Genomic DNA, 5,389 nt, shown 5'->3' on the forward strand with positions numbered 1-5,389 from the left:
ACCTCTCAGGCAGGGAAACCTGTGCCACTGCCTGACTGTCCTCACACAGATAAAATTCTTCTTCTATCCAGAGTGAATTGCTCTTGACTCACACCACTGTGAAGAGCAAGGGTCTGTCTTCTAGACAACCTTATAGGCACTGGCAGGCTCCCCCAAAGCCTGTTAGGTCCCCCCAAAGCCATCTCTGCTCCAGGTTGAACAAGCCCAGTTTCCTCTGTGTCTCCTCATCAGTCAAGTGCTGGAGCCCCCACCATCTCAGTGGCCTCCACTGAATGCACTATATGTCTGTCTCTCCTCTGGAAGGCTGTGTTGGGTTTGGGAAGGGGAGGAAGCAGGCGTTTTTTGGTAGTGGGGGAAGGTGCTGTAAGCTGTGGTTGTTATGTCTCACTGTGCTACTGGGATAAATGGCAACAAATTAAATTTATTTTTCTTCCCCAAGTTGAGTCTGTTTTGCCCGTGACCATAACTGGGGAGTGAACCCGTCCCTGTCCTTCATCCCAATCTGTGCCCCTTTGTTGCAGTTCCCTTCCCATCTCATAACACGTGGGGGGAGCGAGTGCAGGACCACACGGTCCTACTGTGGTTAAACCACCACAGGGGCCCAAGACTGGATGCAGTATTTCAGATGCTGTCTAAAGGCATCAAGTTGAGGGGGATGTCTGGTTCCCTTGAGCACTGGTTGTGGTCTTGTCAATACAGCCCATATCTGCAGCTTTCTTTACAACTACTCCTTTACGCAGCTGCCTCTTTTTACAAAACTTATTTGAGACGTCTATGTCTCAGGCTATCTTGGCTGACATATGGCAAGAACTTAAAGCATTACAGGGGCAGAGAAGTTGAAACCAACACCACAAAAAGCTGGGCAACAATGGTTTATGTGGCAACTTTGCACGCGCTTTCACTCCTATGCAGCTTCCACGTATTCCCATACACTTATGAAAACTATGGATATTTTGCCAATGATGTAAAGAAATACAGAGTTCTCTAATTCGTATTACTGGATATAGGTTTTTTAAATGCTTGTGGTTCTCATTTTAGCAGCAAAAGGAATGAAAATCTATATACTTTGCCTTGAAAATATATTGTTTGGGAGCACAAATATAAGGAAGTAACAGTAATTTTTAACTTACCTTAGGAGCACAGCCGCTTAAAAGCTTTTCTGACATTGCTAAAAGACAGCACTCCAGCGTCTCCCTAAGATGCTGGTTGATGGCAAGTCTTGAACCACTCATACTTTTATCTGCAACATTTACTGCGAAGTTAGTGAAAATATCCATTTCATCAAATGTAGTCTGCAGATACAGCTCTTCAACATCAGAAAAACTGTTTTCTTCTTTCCCTTGCAAGTGTTGCACACTTGAAAAAGAGATATAATTTTTACTTTAGCAGCCAGTATACGACTTACAAGTCTTTATTGTTTAAATATGAGAAATAAACAAAAGCAAAAGAAAATATTTTATCATTTTGTGCTTCCAAACTCTGGTTAACTTTTAATTTCTGAGGACTTTCATTGTGGAATGAATACAACGATTTTAGCTCTGTCTGAAGAAAGTGCAAGGAAAAATGAAGCCTACACACTGTATTTTGTCTGTTTTCAGATGGCTGACTGCAACCTATTTAACACAATTGGAGCAGAAATTCAAAAAACCCACAAGACTAGTATTTTTAACTTCTAGTAGGAAAGTCTTATCTTCCATCAGAACAAGTGATACACATTTTAGTTTAATTAAGAGGAAACTGGATATAGTTCAAGAGCTTGAACATATGAATCAGTAAAAGCTGGAACAGCATTCATAGAGTGACTCTGACAGATTCAGTAATGTGTGGCTGGGGCCAAAAATACAGGTGGAGTGGCATGAGGGCCTATGGACAGCAAGCATCTACCCAACTTTCTACTTAGCATGTATCTTCAAGAAAACTCTTAAGATATATGCTTCCTTTAGAATGGAACGTAATGTTAAAAAGCATGAATACATACTGGTATAAATTTACAAATTATTCAAAGATGTAACTGTAATGAGTTAAAAATACCTAATGAACTTACAGATAAAGAGCCAAATATTTAGCTGTACTGCTGAAGAGAGATGATACACGTATTCCTTACAAAGTATTTGGTTCAGTACCTGAAGCTTTGACTCTCTCACCAAGAGACTATTTTAAAGTCTGCTTAAAGCATCTTAAATTGCAGAAGTGCTACTATTTTATGGGGTCTGAAAGATGTACAGAAAGATATGAAAGAGGAATCATGCATTTCATTATCTCTGCTTGCTAAAATTACAAATATAAGAAGCTTAAGTATCTATAATGATTGATTTAAAAACATACCATTTAGCATCATTTTGGAAAAAAATCATGGCAGCTCTACAGTTCTTCATGGTAAGGCTCACAAGAATTTTTTGTAATATAAGATGAGGAAAATCACTGTAAAAAAATAAAATTGTTTTTTATTTTCTTGCAATCAGACAAGCTCTTAGGATTCCTGAAGTTCAACCAAACATTAACCAGATTAAACATTAACCAGATTAACACTGTAAGTTTTCACTTAAGATTTCTAACACACAGTTCTGTTGTATCTGCTATACTATGGAAAGGTAACTAAAGTATGTCCCCAGAATTACATTCTACAGTAAGTTTAAAAACCCTACAAACTCTAACAAAGCATTAACATAGTACAATTCTACAAATCCACTTTTCCCTGCACAATTTTCTGTGTTATAGAGTGAGCTTACATATAAAATTATGCCATGAATACTTTACCTGCAGAGCACAGGAGGCAACTCTGCACATTCTTCCATTTCTTCCTGCAAATAGCAGGACAGTACCCATTTCATTATAGCTTCCTTTAATAAAGGATCTGGATTTCTTTCACAATTATTCTGTTCCATTCCTACGTCCAAATTTTGTGGCACTGAATAGGCAGACATCACTAATGATAAACAACATACAGCAGAACTGTAACAAAAATGGAACACAGGGCATTTATGAGAAACAACGTGGTATTTGTCACTCAGCACTCTAAAGCAAAGTCGGTATTTCTGCACACTCGGGGAGCAAGTTAATAACCACAGATACTGGAAAACTCCTTCATTAGAATCTTTGCATGCTGAAAAGCCATATTTTGGCTATTACAGACATTCCCTCTCTATTTTAAAGACTGTTTCAGAATACTCATTCTGCTGGGTTTCTGCATGCTCAGGGAGCAAGTTAATAAGCACGGATACTGGAAAACTCCTTCATTAGAATCTGCATTTTGAAAAGCCATATTTTGGCTATCACAGACATTTCCTGTCTATTTTAAAGACTGTTTCAGAATACTCATTTCAGAATCAAAATTTATTTAGAAGAAAATATATTTTTTAACTTCAAAAAATCCATGTCTCTTTCAGTCAGATTTTAAATTTTTAGTCCATTTTACATTTTTAGTCAATTTTAAATTTGAAGATGTTTTCCTGTCCTCTTCTGCTTTCAGACTTATGTATGTATTTCACAGAATCATAGAATGGTTTGGGTTGGAAGGGACCTTAAAGATCATCCAGTTCCAACCGCCCTGCCCTTCATTAGAATCTTTGCATGCTGAAAAGCCATATTTTGGCTATTACAGACATTCCCTCTCTATTTTAAAGACTGTTTCAGAATACTCATTTCAGAATCAAAATTTATTTAGAAGAAAATATATTTTTTAACTTCAAAAAATCCATGTCTCTTTCAGTCAGATTTTAAATTTTTAGTCCATTTTACATTTTTAGTCAATTTTAAATTTGAAGATGTTTTCCTCTCCTCTTCTGCTTTCAGACTTATGTATGTATTTCACAGAATCATAGAATGGTTTGGGTTGGAAGGGACCTTAAAGATCATCCAGTTCCAACCGCCCTGCCATCAGCAGGGACACCTTCCACTAGATCAGGTTGCTCAAAGCCTCATCCAGCCTGGCCTTGAACACTTCCAGGGAGGGGGCATCCACAACTTCCTTGGGCAACCTGTTCCAGTGTCTGACCACCCTCACAGTGAAAAACTTCTTCCTAATATCTAATCTAAACCTCCCCTCTTTCAGTTTAAACCCATTTCCCCTTGTCTTGTCATTAGTTGCCCTTATGAAAAGTCCTTCCCCAGCTTTCTTGTCTATTTGTCCCTTTCAAATGCTTTAAACATAAATGTGGGAAGTTCTTAATTAGAAATACAGTCACAACAACGATAATATTATTTTGAATAATACAGTGGGTTTCGTTGCACAGTAAAGAGCCATGTGAATCAGACACACTGCTTCCCATTTTACCTTGAAGGCTTGCATGCAGGTCCTGAAAATATCTTCCAGAGTTCTTTATCTGTTACAACAAGGTTTCCTTGAATCATAGCTCCAAGTAGACCAAAGCTCTCCACTTCAATTTGCTGGAAACTTACGCTACGAATGGTAAGAGACCAAATCTTCGCCCAGGTTCTCTGGAGCTCCAGCTTGTGGGTGCTCTTCAAATCAGTTTTCTGGTTTTGACACAAAGCTACCTCTGTAAGACACTTCAGCACGTATGGGGTCCTTTCTCCTCGGCGTTGCTGAGGCAGTAACTGGTGAAGTACACTGAGTAAGGCAGGTAGCTCACTGTTAGGAAGACTCATGGGATACTTCGATATTAACTGAGCTGCAATCTGTAACCTTGAGAACGCAAAGTGAAGCAATCAATATCAAACACACGTAAATTTGCATCTTCAGAAGTAAATGAACAAACAAAGCATTCTCTGTCATTTCACATTTATACTTTCCGGTATTGAGCTGATTTATTTACTATCAACGGTTAACGATTCAGTATTTCTATTGTTTTTACTTGTAAAGTCTGCTTGTTTAGTCTCACTATCACTAATATTTTTTTTACAAGCTGACTTAATTGATTTCCAATTTCTTACAAGCCAAGTTCACTGATTTCTGACCACAAAGGAAGAAAACTTCAGGCAAAAAATATATTTTTCTTCTTCTTCTGGACTAGCCCGTTACACTCTGAACCAGGGAGTGACCTCAAGAGTGAAATTACATGAAAAAGAAACTTCACAACATCATCTCTGATGTTGAAATGAGGTTGAGTTGAGGTAAGAAAAATAAAATTTATCAAATTAATAAAATGTTAAGCTGGGGATGGTTAAGTTGGAAGGGTTTTGGTCCTAGCAATGGTTGCAACTCTACTCAAATTATTAAATTACAGTACTCTCGGTATTTCTTGGAGATTGACATCTCCACACAGAATGGCATGTTAACTTCTCAACTGGATCCTAAACAGCCACTTTGCTTCAATACTGCGAGCAATAAACACACACACAAATCTGCCACCCCAGCTCAGGACCCAACACACAAGCAGCTACACTCTTCTGGTACCTTGTAAAGCAGTTTCCAAGGAATCACAGAATG

This window comes from Antrostomus carolinensis, unplaced genomic scaffold (genome assembly GCF_000700745.2).
Source record: "Antrostomus carolinensis isolate BGI_N321 unplaced genomic scaffold, ASM70074v2 scaffold6692, whole genome shotgun sequence".
Taxonomy (NCBI): Eukaryota; Metazoa; Chordata; class Aves; order Caprimulgiformes; family Caprimulgidae; genus Antrostomus; species Antrostomus carolinensis.